We start from the raw sequence: 16,112 nt of genomic DNA on the forward strand, positions 1-16,112 counted from the left end.
TGCAGAAATATAATATAAAGACATAAACATCAAGATTTGCATTGGCAGAATTAAATATCAACACTTGCAAGGAAGCAAAAGAAAAGTTAAATTTTAGGTTTGAGGCTTTGATTCCATGCAAATTAAATGCTCCATCAGTCACTTTGCACTAAGCACGTATTCTTGATTTTGCCAAGTAATATAGATCATTAGTCTAACTTTATGCTACTTGTGCCCAGTGATGGGAATACTTTTTTCAGTAACGAGCAATCAAACAAATTACTTTTTCTCCTGTTACAACGGCGTTACCGTTACTGGCAAAAAAAAAATGCTGCGTTACTATAATTGAGCTCACTGAAGCAGTTTTCATCTGAGTAAGCTCTCTCTCATAGGACCTGCAAAGATTTTTCTCTGGTGTGTGCTGCGGTTAGTCATACAGAAATATAATTTTAAACTGATAATAATGTACGATGCTCTGTCTGTGTGTGTGTGTGTGTGTGTGTGTCAGAGCATGCGAGCTGAGCGCAAGCTCAATCCAGAATACCCTTTGTGACATGCTGGATCGAAAATATGTGAAATGAGTTTTTCTAGTCGACTAGTAGTTGTTCATTTAAGTCATTAGTTGACTAATCACATTCATATTAATTTAATTTCTTAAATACTGGAGAGAATAAACTAATAATGAGCATTTATGTAATATAGGCTATGCACTCAAGCGCACGCATAACGCTTGCCATAAAGAACCGGCAAAAGTTATGATTATGAATATGACAAAAAAACAGCAAGGAGACATTGTAATTGTTTATTAATAAAGCAATGTTTTCTGAATCAGTGTCGGCTGCTAAGATGTTGACATTGCTGACTCTCATCATCTCTGCATACTGGACACGCCTAGAGAGAGAATGTACATTTCATTCGGATTAGGCTACATAATCAGAGTAGCCTATGATCGAATGACCGCGCATCCATGATTATATTGTTTGCTATATTTGCTTCTTATTTATTAAATTCAGGCAATTGGTTGATGAAACATTGATTAAAATTAAGATACAATTTTTACAAAATGAAATTCACTTTAAAGAGAGGCTTTCTATAAAACAAAACTTAATGAAGTGGTCAAAATCACATCTGACCCAGTCCATGACTCCTGATATATTGCACATCTTATGATGAATCTACTCATGCTGTTCACTTTTCATAATCAAGCAAATGAATTTAAAACATAACATAGGACTATTTAAACATATATATGAAACTACATTTTCTTTAATGGCTACCAGTGATGCGCGGGTTGATCCAAAATGAGCGGGTGCCTGCGGTCACCCGCGGTCACCCACGGTTACGAGTCATCCAAAAATATTTTTAATGATATTCGGGTCGCGGTCGGTCGGGTCATTTGAAATAAAGATGCCAATTAAACCTTTGTAATTTTAAAGTAAAATTAGTAAAAAGTAAAACTAATTTTTAAAGTAAAACAGTTAGTAAGTTAGCAAGTAAAACAGTTTTACTTACTAAAGGTTTCAGTTTTACTTTCATGGGTATTTGTGAACATTTATTTATGGATATTGTAGCCTCAGTCTATGGCTTAGCCTACCTGTTTTTGTTCATCTAAAATGTGTTAATAAATACTTTATTAACATATTCTATCCCTGCATTTTGTGCTTGTGAGAGCTTCAATTGGGCATTCACGTGGCGAAATAGCCTAAGCCTACTAATACAAGTGGGAAATCCTTATTTACTTTTTGAATGTTGAGCGTTATTAACTTTTGAATAAATGCTGACGTGGGACAAAATGCCCGATTTCCCAACACGTTGAACTGAGCAATGCCATTTTAATAGGCTACTTTTAAATGCAAATAGCTCAGTAATGTCAGTTTTATGTATTTTCTGAGAGGGGGCGGGATTTTTGTTGGGAAAGTCGGGGGAGAGACGCACCCCTAGTTCTTACGTCTATGGCCCAATGACGCTACAATGAGCATTTACTACTTTAAAAAAATGTGGGTCAGGAAGCGGGTCGGGTACAATATTTTCCTTTTTTTTTTTTTGCGGTCCGAGTTGCGGGCGGGTTAGTTGAAAACGTCGGTCGGGTGCGGGTTGTTTATACATTGACCCGCGCATCACTGATGGATACCAACACGTATTGTACAGTACAGAGAAATTTCATAAGCATCAAGAATTATTTATTCTTAGACTTATATTTAATAATGGGGGCATTCAAGTTATTTGACATATATATATATATATATATATATTTTTTTTTTTTTTTTTTTTTTTTTTTTAATGTAACGCAATAGTTACTTTCCCTGGTAATTAGTTACTTTTATAAGGATGTAACTCCGTTACTAACTCCGTTACTATTTGTGAGAAGTAACTAGTAACTATAACTAATTACTTTTTTAAAGTAAAGTGTCCAACACTGCTTGTGCCACATTAATATAGAAATCAACAGTTGTGAAGTCATATCCATGCACATATTGGCTGTTTTACAACAGCTTGGAATGTGGCTCATGCAATCAGATTTTAAAAGTGGAGCTGTAATTAGTGGTGCTTAATATTAAACTTCAGTATGTAACTTATCCCATGGTCTGTGCTATAAAAAATACCTAATATTGTGCAGATAGGTGTGCTATTACTTCTCTAATTGATCAGACAAATGGATTTCACACAGCATATGATAAAACAGCTGAAAACTCCATATCTATAGACCAGTAAGAAACCACCCAGAACACCCGAGAAACCACCTAGCAACACCATAGCAACTACTCAGAACCTCCTGGTAACCACATGTGACTTGAATTGTGTAAGCACCACTCATACACTTTTCATTAAACTTCATTAAAAACCTCATACACCTTAATTTAAGAAAATGCAAACATTTAGTTCTGTATTTTCTACAAAAATGTGTTAGTTCTTTAATTGTTTGAAGAATGCATCAACAACCATTCAGTGTGCATGCAGAATAAAATGTCTTTACTCCTTACTTACAAAGTCTTCTAAAGCTGTAGTACTAGACATCATTAACATCATACTGCAGAAATATCATAACCCAGTTCTGAAGTACAGTTGAATTCCTACAGACATACACCGTGAGAAAACCCTACTGTATATTAAAAAAACCGAGTTGAATTTGTTGCAATTTTACAGCACAATGTCCTTTTTAGACCATTTATGGCCCCTCCATTGAGAGAAGAACACAGTAGGGCAGCAGGGCGTACCTTATCATCTGCTCTTTTGTCAGAGCACTTTCTTTTTCCATTTCTTTCATTCTGAATATTCTTATTCACCCTGAGGATTAGAAATGGAGAGAGCTTTTATAAGTTGACCGGCAGATGGATGAAACTTGAGTGGGTTTTCTCAAACTGCTAGATAAAAGTCACAGTATCTGCCCTAGCAAGTTCAAGGTTTGAAATGTAGAAACTTTACTGGAAGTTTATTTCCTTTGGAAGCCTGTTTTCATCTCAGGGTAAAAAAATAAAAATAAAAATGTAATTGTGAGATAAAATTTAAAATAATTTTATTTAAACATCCCATTGTGAAAAATTTGCAATTGAGAAATAAGTCCTAGTTACTTTAAATAAATGTGCAATTGTAAACAAAATAAAATGTATTCCTAGTTTTGTCATGAAACTCTAGATGGCGCAAACTGTGGCGTTGCGTTAACTGCTTGGCACAAGCTGAATGGTTCATGTCACATCTGCAGCCAATGTGTTACGTGTGTTGGTAGAGAGATGAGGCGGATACGGATTTCCACAATAACAGACAGTATTTTAATTAACAAAGGCAGAGTTCACACAACATACACTTAACTTAAACAGAGAACGGACAAGGAGTGAATGGAGTGAGTGCAATATAAAGGGAGTGCTGACAATAGAGTCCAGGTGCAGGTGATCCGTGATGATGGGGAGATGACGAGGGAAGTGAGTGCAGGTGTGGAGAACGGGAGGATCATGGGAAATGGAGTCCAGGGGAACAAGGGATCTGTGACAGTACCTCCCCCTCCCGGTAGGCACGTCCTCGCGCCGTAGATGGAACAACCGGGAGGGGGGTGGGTGCCCTGGAGACCTCAAGCCGGAGCAGGGGGAGGAGCAGACTGGAGTGGAGGTCTCCAGGGCAGGCTCAAAAGCCATGGCGGGTCAGGAGCCTTTACCGAGGCCTTGATGCCATCGAGCCCAGGAGGCGCTGAAGGACCGGCGGGAGATGGCGAAACCGACGGCTCCGCCGACCGAAGCGCAGCCAGGGCTCCAGAAGGCCGCAGTTGAAGACAGACGACATACAACAAAGTGAACACCAGGGGGAGTGAGGAAGCCAACTGGAACGGAGGGACGGAGTGGAGACGGAGGAGTGCAGTCCAGAAGTGAAGGCAGGCTGACGAGTGACCAAGGTGTGAACGGGGGCAGGATGGAGACTGGTGAGACTGGTGGGCTGATGGACCATGGTGGAGTCGAGGGAGGTTGGAGCCAGGGTGTAGGTAATCGCCCAGAGGTCTGAGGTGGAGATCTGGACGAGGGGGTTTGAGGTGGAGGTGCAGTATAGACACAAATGGAAGGAGGTGGGAGAGGGAGGCAGGGAGGGTAAACAGTCCTAGGGCTGGAGACTTTTATAACAAAGTTCATCATAGGAGCGTGCTCGTGACGGGCTGAAGCGGCTGGCTCGGCGGCGGCTGGAGCTGAGGGCTCGGCGGCGGCTGGAGAACTTGGCTCGGCGGAGACTGGAGAACTTGGCTCGGCGGAGACTGGAGAAGCTGGCTCTGTCCAAAAGTCTATCAGCCAAGCAGCATCATTGGAAGGCTCGTGGAGGGCTGGAGTGTGCTCGGAGAGGGCTGGAGCGTGCTCGGAGAGGGCTGGAGCTGCTTTCTTCTTCCTCCTCCGCTTTCTGGACCCAGCAGAGGAGTGTGGGTCCAGCATTGAACAGGCAGGAAGTTCGCTGGAGGGGCATGCGAAGGAAGACGGAGACTGACTGACTGGCCCGGCCAACCGTGTTTCTGGATGGACTGGAGACAAACACTCATCCTGAACCTTGTCGACGAAGAATTTGGAGCCATTTAAACACAAAATTAAATTGATAGTTTCACAGAAAAACAGAGAACGGACAATGAGTGAATGGAGTGAGTGCAATATAAAGGGAGTGCTGACAATAGAGTCCAGGTGCAGGTGATCCGTGATGATGGGGAGATGACGAGGGAAGTGAGTGCAGGTGTGGAGAACGGGAGGATCATGGGAAATGGAGTCCAGGGGAACAAGGGATCTGTGACACAATCAACTTGCTGCTCAAATAATTTAAATTATATCACTATAGCAGCGTGCTGTTCCTCTGAAACCCTCCACTTTCCCCAGCTCCACCTGTATAGATCTGCTATGGGTAATTTTATATATATATATATATATATATATATATATATATATATATATATATATATATATATATATACTATTTGTGCATCAGCAGTATGTCTTACATACGCACAGCAGCGTATCAGCGTTTATTGGCAGAAGTTCTTGTACTTGGTCTGCAGCAGCAGCAACAATAACATTACATATACAATAACACTGTCATATCCATTACCATGCTAAAAATCTTCAGAGAGTTGTTATGATAGAAATTAGGATATAATAGACCAGATGTCTCCATTTTCTGGGGACAGTCATGGTTTTTGGTATTCTGTCCCTGGAAATGTCTGTTTTCCAGCTTGTTCAAAACAACCCGCAAATACACTGCAAAAAAGCCCGACCAACATACAGCAGCCTGTTGGTTATTAGAGCAATCATGTAGTGATTATATTCACCAACAGAGAGGGCTGTGCAGCTACACTTTGTCATGCGTATGCCGCTACATCATTAATAACATAACCTAGACCAGAGCAGAGTGCCATACCATCAGTTATAAAAAGAAACATTGTTAACGGTTTAAAGGTAGTAACATACTAACTATTCATGTTAAATTAAAGTAATACTGTTTGTATGTGTTTTATAACAGGGCCTCAACAGGGTGCAGGATTTTTTGCACAATTTTAAACATCCCAACAATTTCCACACAAGCATCGTAACTAGGCTATATCATGTGGTGCAGGTACACTCAGATATGAAAAAAATAATAATAAAAAAATAAAATGAATAATAATACACTTGTAACTTAATCTGTGCTTAAAATGTGTCTAAAATGCAAAATAATATTTAAAAATAGTTACGTTAAAAAGTTGTATTTTCTGTATAAATCTGTATAAACAGATGAAAACATAATGAAAACATTAAAATATTTGTTAAATACTGTTTTATCTTATATTTATGTTTTATTTTTGTAATCTGTTTTTGTAAACTCATACTTTTGTTATAACATAAGAGGCATATTGTTTTGAACTGCTTTTACAATGGTTACAATTAATTTTTAATAATTGTTTTTTTTAAAGAATTGTATTAAAACCAGACCAAAAGTCACAATAATCAAATCAGGCAGAAAATGGCTTCCATATTTTTCAGAGCAAAGAAATAACACCAATAAAGCAACCAAAAAAAGCAAAGAGCAACAAAAGATGTAACTACTCTCATCCTGATAATGAATATGCAGCTATTCTTCTCCTTAATTTTGTCATCCTTTCACAGTATGTATTCATGCTCAAGTAATTTAGTGAGTGTAATCTTTCAACCCCAGCAGTAATTTGTTTACATGATGTGACAAAACCATTCAAACCATCCAAACACAATGACAGAACATCATCAGTGTTTACACACCACAACAACCCTGTGCTTTGACAAAGACAAACGAGCGGCCGTAATGGAGCTTTGGTGGGCTTTCTCGTTTTCTAATTACACTATATTATTTGCCTATAAATCAAGATGGACATTGTGGCTGCTGTTTTTCAAATGGTTTTCAAACTTGACAATCAGGTTTGGGATTATAAATGTTTTTTTTTTTTTTTTTTTTTTTTGTAAAACAAGTCTGTTTGACAAGTAAAATGGGTACATCTTCACATTTACATTTATTCATTTGGCAGATGCATTTATCCAAATCAACCTATAAGTGAGCAATGGTACATCATAAGCATTTGGTCATGTGAGGAAGCAGTCTAGTTAAGAGACATAAAAATATGCACAGTGCCTGAAATTACTTTAGTGCACAAATACAAATTGTGAAAGTTGGATGAGTTGGAATAGATAGATAGGGAAAAAACCTAAAACCTAAAAATCCATAGAAGAAATAAAAAGACAATGTAAATGATTACTACAGTATGACTGCATTTACACTGGCACAAAAAAATCAGATTTTTTGCTCACATCTGACACGTGTAAACACAAAAATCCGCACGAGATCAGATTTTTTTCACATCCGATCAGCTGGACATGCAACCTACGTCTAAACACGCATATCCGACTCCCCTTGGAATTCCAAGCCACCACAAGGCGAGGGCGGCATGTTTGCTCACTAAAAGTTAGCTTTTATGTTGTATTATGAAGCAGACGTGTCTGTATGCACTCGCACTAAAAATTTGCAGCTTTATTATTGAGGTGGGAAGTCTATCTATATTTTCCTTGAAAGAAATTGTGTCCACACACACACACTCAGCAGCTGAATTTCACCCTCTGCCAGTTAATTTAAAAGAGTCCGCCATTTTTTTTTTTTTAATAAACCAAAAGCTTCACTGGGTAGGCTACTCTCTCTCTCACGCGTGTGCGCTCTCTCTCTTGTTATTATCATTATATTTGAAATAAATGTAATCTTACCTGCTACTTTATTATACTTTAAACACAAATTACATTTATTTTCCAGTCCAAATTTATCGTCATATTTTGCGCTGCAAAGCATCCGTGACACAGACAGCTGTTAACTTATCCATTTTGGCAGGTAATCATGGCCATGAAATATATAAATAATTTTAATAGCATTAAAAAAGGCCATTCAAAATAGGGATGTCCAGATCCGATCACGCGATCGGAAATCGGGCCCGATCACATGGTTTCAGACTCGATCGGAATCGGACGTTACCTCCCGATCAGGACTCGGATATGTATTAGGGGTGCAACTGTTCTCGGTAAAAAATCGAACCGTACGGTTCTCCACTTGCGGTTCGGTACGCACTTGCACCGCGGTCCATCTCGAATGACGACGCATCTATTGGTTAATATGGTTTGTTTAAAATAGCATCGTGGAAAACAGACAGACAGAGTTCAGATAATGTATGTTTCAGTCGATTGATGCGCAAAACGTTACAACAACGATAATCAGAAAGAGTGGACAAAACAGTTACTCTTTGTAAACTGTTAACTGCGCGTGCCATCTGCTCTAATGTCCAGTCATTTACGCCGTCATCACCCGGGTGTTGATAGTACGCAAGCGCAGGTGAGACCTGAACAGCACATGTTGCTATCTGTGTTTAAACTAAACTCATTTAAGCCTGATTTAAACCTTCAAGAACAAGACGCGAAAGAGAACTCGCACGCGCTGTGAGAAGATTTGTGTGCGCTCATCCGAAGCGCGCACACGCTTATTTCAGTCAGCGCGCAAATACTGAGTTCTCTTTCAAGTCTTGCGCTTCAGCGGACAAATTCATACAAAAAATTATGTCAACATGCCCGTCTTAGCGAGTATCCTAGCAAACATAGTCGGTTATGTCTTAAGTGAACGTATATTAGTCGAGAAAGACAGCGCATGTGTAACAGTATATGTACTGGATCGTGCATGTCTTATAGGGAAAAAAACTATTCCTGCTGCCTGTTTTTAATGTTAAATCAAACAACAAATAACAAAGAAATCACTCACTGCTCTTGACTGAATAGTTTTTGTAACTTCAATAATGATTAATCTTTATTTATTTTATACAGTAAAGATAATATGCAGTGATATTTTATATTTGGTTACTTTATCCATTTTCTGTACGTGAAAACTACTGTTAGATACCTGAAAAACCTGAAAAGCACTGTTCCTGGATCTGTTTTTTCGCGCTTCTTTATTCTTTTTTATGTATTATAGAAGTATTCGATCGGGACTCGGTATCAGTAGATACTCAAAATCAAATGACTCGGACTCGAGGGCAAAAAAACGTGATCGGGACATCCCTAATTCAAAACCTGAGGGTCTACCATTTGCATGTAAAACTATCAATGACAATGATTTTGGGCGGGAATTAAAGTAAACACAGATATCGGATATCAGTCGCGTCTTAAGTGAATGTAAACAGACTGCCAAAAAAAATCGGATATGGTCAAAAGATCAGATCTGTGCATTAAGACTTGCAGTGTAAATGCAGCCTAAGAGTACATGCACACTGCGAAGACATTGTTGAGATCTCCTTTGAAACACCAGAGAAGAAACATACATGCATCTCAGCAGAAACAACCTAAGCTGCAAGAGACTCAAACAATAACTCCATTTGCTTTTAGTCTAGCCTCATTGCTTTTGCAGAAAAAAAAACAGAGATTAAAAAGTTTAAGAAATATTCACTGTGCAATTTTTTGATTTGTGTCTCTTAACAAGATGTTTACATGAGAAATCACTTGTTAAACCATTTCCCTATGGGCGAAAAGATAATAGTTCCTCCAAAATTAAAATTCTGTCATTTACTCACCCTCATGTCCTTTCAAAACTACCCCAAGCTTTACTCACACTCAAGCCATCATAGGTGAATATGACTTTCTTCTTTCTGATGAACACAGTCGGAGGTATCCATCTGTTTCCGCGGGGCGCTACTGTAAAAAAGAACCTGGGTACAACTTCCGGTGAGGCGGCGGAAGTAGCATGCACAATGGTATTTTGTGTGCTAATAAGTGAAGAGGCTAAGTGTTTTTTGGATCATTGTTTACATAGTAAAGTTGCAAATCTTTATGAGAGATGTCCTTACGGCGCTCAGGGACAACATTTCAGTTTAGTACAGTTATTAGTTAATAATATCACAATACAATAAACAGTTTTCGTGCCCTTAATTGCCCTTTACTTTCCTGACCTTCCACAAAAGTGCTGCTGCATGACTTGTGGATATTAATAAATATCCTGACAGGGTATTCACTGCCTTCCATATTCAATTTATGAAGGAAGTGTAAAACTCTCACAGTTCAAAACGCTTATGCTACATCCTATGCTTTCCATATTCAACATACAGAAAAAGAGCAATTAACGTCAGTTCCCTTTTTTTTTTTTTTTTTTGTAATTTGAATATGGAAGGCGTAGGACATAGTGTAAGCGTTTTGAACTGCAAGAGTTTTACACTTTCTTTTTAAGTTGGAAGGCGGTCTGGCGGAAGTTAGATATTTTACTTTATAACTTGTTAAATATGGATATTTTTCTTACACAAACTTATCGCTTCACTTCAGAAGGCCTTTAGTAACCCCCGGAGCGGTGTGGAGTACATTTATAATGGATGGATGCACTTTCTTGGGCTTCATACTCGTTGGTCCCGTTCACTGCCATTATAAAGCTTAGATGCATCCAAATATTTATTAATATACCTCCGATTGTGTTCATCAGAAAGAAGAAAGTCATATACACCTAGGATGGCTTAGGCCGTGTGTACACCAGAGCATTTTTTCCAGCTGCTAGCATACTTTTTCAATTGTTTTCAATGGGAGCGCCGCGTTTTTTAAACGCCAGGAGCGTAACGAGGCGCTGAGCGTCTTTTTCACGCTCAAGCGCTGAGAGCTCGGCGTTTTTTACTGGTCGCCTCGAGTTGAAGAACATTCAACTTTGAGTAAAATGCTGCGCTCATCACTGTCACTTTTTAGCCAGCTGTCCAATCAGAGTGGAGGAGGGGCAGGACAAATACTACACCGGCCAACCGTCACAACATTCTTGCTGTACAACAACATCAGCAAACAGAGAACGGAACAAAATGGATGAGAAAATAATATTGCTGCTCTCCGAAAATACATAGCAAAGTAATTTCACATTGTGTCAACATTGTAAGTCTGAAACAAAATACCTGCAAAATCATTTATAAGTAACAGTGCCGCAGATATTCCGTATCATAGCAACAAAGCGTCTCAACGGAAAAAAACGCTGTGCTGCTGAAGCGCTCTCAAGCACTCACAGACGGGCGTTTTAAGCAGAGCGCCTAGCGTTTTCAGCTGGCTAAAAATGCTCTTGTGGACACATGGCCTTAAGGGTAAGTAAAGCTTGGGGTCATTTTCATTTTAAAGTGAACTAATCCTTTAAGTTGCATTTTGGTTGATCGGATCACAAGTGGACAACACTAAATACAGGTTTTGAGCTTGTCCACTTCCAGATGTAGTCAAGAACGCATTTGACCAGATTGCTTTCGTAGTGGAAACGCTCATGTGGTTGAATGTGTTTGAACAGCCACAAAAGACCGGCTACTCTCCACCTATTGACCTAATGCGTAAAGATTATCTGAAATGCACTTGCCAGAAGGAATTTAAACCTGGTCGGCTGAAAACCAAGTTTGGTTTGAAGAGGAAAAACGTACCAAGCACAATGTTCTCTCACCATTCCTGATTTCTAACACACACACACAGCGTTCAGCCGGTTTTGAGGCTATCAGAGCAGAAATGGAAGCTGATGATCTCAGTATGTTTTTCCGTCGTCTCTGGTCACGTTCATATGTAAATTGTGTGATCTTATTTTGCCCATTAGATCGAAAGATCTGAAAAAGCCCATACATTTACCCGCCAATAGACCCTCCCCTCGAAGAAATCAGGACAGAAATGGTTGAAAGTGGACAAAAGAGACGGACAGGTGATAATGGTGTGAACTACAGCGAGTATAATTTTTGCCACGTTTTTGCCTTGAAGAAAGCTGACATTTGGCTGACATTTGTCTAACAAGCTTTTTTTTTTGCAGCAAATATTTAGTAAATTTAGTAAAAATTATGCCTCATCCACTGACCAGTTCGTAAGACTTGAGACATAAATAAATGTTCATATGACATAAAGAAAATATGTTAACATAAGCATCATGGCATTATTGAATCTGATTAAGAAAATAGGTGGATTCAAGCATTTACATGTTTCATTTGTTCCTGTTGATTGGATTGAGGTGTTTACATGAAGGCTTTTCAGTCCAACAGAGCTATTATTCTGATTATAAACAAATTATTTGGGAAACATATTCAAAATATGTAGACTGCATACAAAATTACCACTTTCAAGGCCCAGAAAGGTAGTAAAGTCATCATCAACAATTTCTTCTCTTCCATGTCAGTCTCCTATACTGTTGACGTTGTAAACACAGTACAGCGCTTCCGGGTTCTACATCAGAACGCTGGCTCATTTTATTAAGGAGATTATTTAAATGAATCACGCAACATGATTTACTAATGTTTGCACTAGTTAATTTACTGGTATTTGCGCCATTATTTAGCGCTCAAAAAAAGCATGGCTTAACCCATTTCGCGACATGGCTGCAATCGCTAGGAGGAGACACAGCAGAGAACAAAGAGCATGTGGTAGAAGGGAGAAAATATTTTCCACTCGTATTAATTTCTTTGGAATGCCAGAAGAATATGTTATCCGTATATTACATGTAACAAGTTGCGCCTGTGTCAACCCACACCTCATGAGCATCAGCTCTGCCTATTTGCGACCCAACGCTAATTTGCACTGCTGTTGGTAGATTGCACTGGTCATTATGTAAATTATTTGACTGCGTCTGTGTTCTTTAATTTGGGCATCAGCAGTAGATCACATGCAAAACTTGCCACTCCCATCAGCGCCTTTGTGGAATTGCGCTTCTGGCTAATTTGCCCCGTTCAGTAAATATGGCCCAAAAAGTATTCTCTCGCTTGATAACATTAAGGTTGAACCACATGGACTATTTTAACAATGACTTTACTACCTTTCTGGGCCTTGAATGTGGTTATTGTGTTGCAGTCTATCGGAGGCCAGAAGGCTCACAGATTTCATCGACAATTTCTTAATTTGTGTTCTGAAAATGAACGAAAGTCTTGTGGTCGACCTAACGGTGAGAACTAAATGACAGAATTTTCATTTTTGGGTGAACTAACCCTTTAAGTTTTAAATTTCTGTGGTCTATTCATGCTATTAATGTTATTTGTGGCGTTGAGCATCAGATCGTAAAGATACATCCCTGGTTACTGTATCCACTGTATATGTCCCTCACAATCTCTGTTTAAACTCTTGTTAATATTTGCTGAATATGTGATTCGATTTGTATAAATATTCATGCCGGTCAGATCCATATACTCAACCTTGACCTGCTCATTTCCCCGTCTCTTTGCTTCTCTCACTAACACAGACATGCATCGATCTAACCAGCCATGTACGACTGGATGTTACGCTGTTCTGAGTTTTAAAAAAACATCCATGGAGGTCAGTGAACTTTGAGATGTAACTCCGCATCTACAACACTGTCAAAATTACAGTATTTTCCACAATTTCCTGTGCTGCAGAGGCACCAAATTACATGAATCAGATGAAAATTTTACATTTCAGTTTGTTTTGTCGGCCTGGGGAGTTTGGCCATAATGAAAAATCAAAGAGAAAGATGAAAACAGACCAAGCAATTTTCTTTCGAGGTTGTTTACTTTGCTTGAGAGCAGCGGTTCATAAGATGACTGACTGGCTCCAGCTCCTTCATCCAGAGGTTTGGAGGACACCAAGAGATTGACGCCGGACAGATGACAGAGATTTATTTGCGTCCTCCGAGTGAGTTAAGGCCATCGTGGCTTTGCAATCAAAGGTTTGATTTGTCCTTCGACAGAGTGTGAACCACCCGCACACTTGCATTACAACAGCAGCACCGCATGAGGATGTGTGGAGATACGCACACATGCATTCACAACACACCCACACATAAACATACTGACAAGCGCAAACATGCATGATCAAATTTAGCCCGCAGCTTATCTGAACACTGGTCTATATTAAACCACAGATCATCACAATCGTACCAGTGTGAGTCCACAGACACAGTAAATGTCTTTCACTTAATGTCAATTTGAAATCAAAACTTAGTTAACTTAACAGTTAACAGTTAACTTTCTTACTACATATTCCGGGTCTTATTGTGCACAATTTATCTGTGGATTTTTTCCAAAGAAAAAATATTTTTTTTTTCATAATCTTTCATCAAAGTGCAATAACTTGCAAAACTTTTGTTTTATAGGATATGGATAACCAATAGATTGTTTGCAATCACATGATTCTGATGACGCGCAAAATTCAGATGGAGGTTAGGAAGTGAAAAGCAGAATGGATAAGATGGAGGAAAGTCCTTAATGTACTGGTTTAGACACAATTACAAGAGAGGTATAAACAGAAAATCACAACATATGTTGGAAGTGATCCTTATAAAGAGGAATGATTTTTCTACTGAATTGACCCTTTGCCAGGAGTTTGATTGACAAGCGTTCTAACCAATCATAACGCCGAATCCGGCATTTTGTCCGACAAAGCAGTCAGGAGTTAGAAGATTAACCTCGGTGGACTTGAACTTAAAAAATGGTGTGTATTTACATCTTTCCGTGTTTTAAACAACATTCCTTCTCATGTTCATTCATGTTTATTTGATGCTATAAATTAACTAGTAAGAAGAGATGATCGGTTCATGAGTCGCTTGAGCTGAGGCACTACAGCAATCTGTCACGACACATTAAAGAGCCACAAAACGGTTTTTATTGTTCGAATATCTTTAAAAAAAATACACAATTTGAAAGCTGGGACTTAATAAGTAACCTGCTCTATCTTGTCTGTCGACGTGTTGTCAGTGTCCTCTTTGCTCCGCGATGTATTTTTCACTCTGTGTGGCGTGACAGCGCCATGGCTTGTCAGACAAAGCAACAGTAACTAAGGGGGGCAGGTCTTTGCGAAGGGTCAATTGGAATATATTTCGGTAAACAACTTCTCCAGTGCCCGGCTGTGGTTTTTCCCTTAAGTATGAGACTCAAGGCGTGATTTCCCCTTACCTATGGGAATGACTTAAGGGTGTAGCTTATAAAGTCTTTGATATAATCCCTTAAACAATTCTCTGAGGCAAACCGCTAAGTGTTTCATGACAGTGACCCAGGTTTTGCCATTATAAAATTCTACTGGACATGGACATGTTATTTTTAAATACAGATAGGACGTTACATATGTAATTTGATCAATGTTTATATGAATATACGGTTAAATTAAAATGGTTATCATATAAAGGGGCTGATCACGTCTCGTTAGAAGACTTGGACTGAACCTAATCGCTCTGTGTAACACTTAAGGTGAAGTTTTCCAAAACATAGGTTATACCAAGGAAAATTACGCTTAAGAACATCCTTCTACTCTAGAAACAAATGAAAGCATACAAAGCTATGGAGGCATACTACTTGTATTAAGTTCTGACAAAGCGGTCACTGCACACACAAGCATTATCCGACTCGGCTCCTCCTGACCGCAAATGCAGGATTACAAGCCACTTTTTCCTGCATTTTTCAGTCAGTTTCTTGCATTTTCCCCCCTGATGAACAACAACTTTTGGTATACCATAAAAGCTCCTTGTGGTTTCTCAGTTTGTTCAATTAGAGCAACCATAAATGACGCAAAACATAGGCATTTCATAGTGCTTCTCTATGTAGAAAATCACTTCCTGCCCTCCATCTGCATTTTGCACCACCCCATGACGTCATGTGCAAACAACCTATAGCCAAACAGCTATATGATATTCTGGTTTGTAAATGACTCAGGTCCCTTGTTTAGTGAAAGTCTAAGATACACCCATCTGTCGGGTGAAAATCTTAAAGGGGACCTATTATGCCCCTTTTCACTAGATGTAATATAATTCTCTGGTGTCCTCAGAATGTGTCTGTGAAGTTTCAGCTCAAAATACCCCCCAGATCATTTATTATAGCTTGTCAAATTTGCTCTTATTTGGGTATGAGCAAAAACACACCGTTTTTGTGTGTCCCTTTAAATGCAAATTATTTGCTGCTCCCGGCCCCCTTTCCAAAAGAGGGCGGAGCTTTAACAGATTGCGCTTCGGTTGCTCAACAACAACAAAGCTGGAGAATTTTGGGGTTTGTGATGTCACCAACCCGGGAAGAAGCTCGTTATAGTCCCTACCAGCCATTTGATGTAGTCCTAAAAAGCAATTTCTGTAGAAGAAAATATCTCACTTTGCTTTGAACTTCAAGCGTCGTAACTTTGCAGATGCTGTTTATGCTCAAACAGCAACATTACACACTAACGAATGTTAAAAAAGTG

At 39.1% G+C, this 16,112-nt stretch overlaps 1 protein-coding gene across 15 annotated transcripts in view; it reads right to left on the minus strand.

Annotated features, from left to right (window-relative positions):
• Positions 1 to 16,112, minus strand: part of kctd8 (potassium channel tetramerization domain containing 8) — a 60,890-nt gene that overhangs the window by 23,199 nt on the left and 21,579 nt on the right. The window lies entirely within an intron of this gene.

This window comes from Megalobrama amblycephala, linkage group LG17 (genome assembly GCF_018812025.1).
Source record: "Megalobrama amblycephala isolate DHTTF-2021 linkage group LG17, ASM1881202v1, whole genome shotgun sequence".
In the NCBI taxonomy this organism is placed as follows: Eukaryota; Metazoa; Chordata; class Actinopteri; order Cypriniformes; family Xenocyprididae; genus Megalobrama; species Megalobrama amblycephala.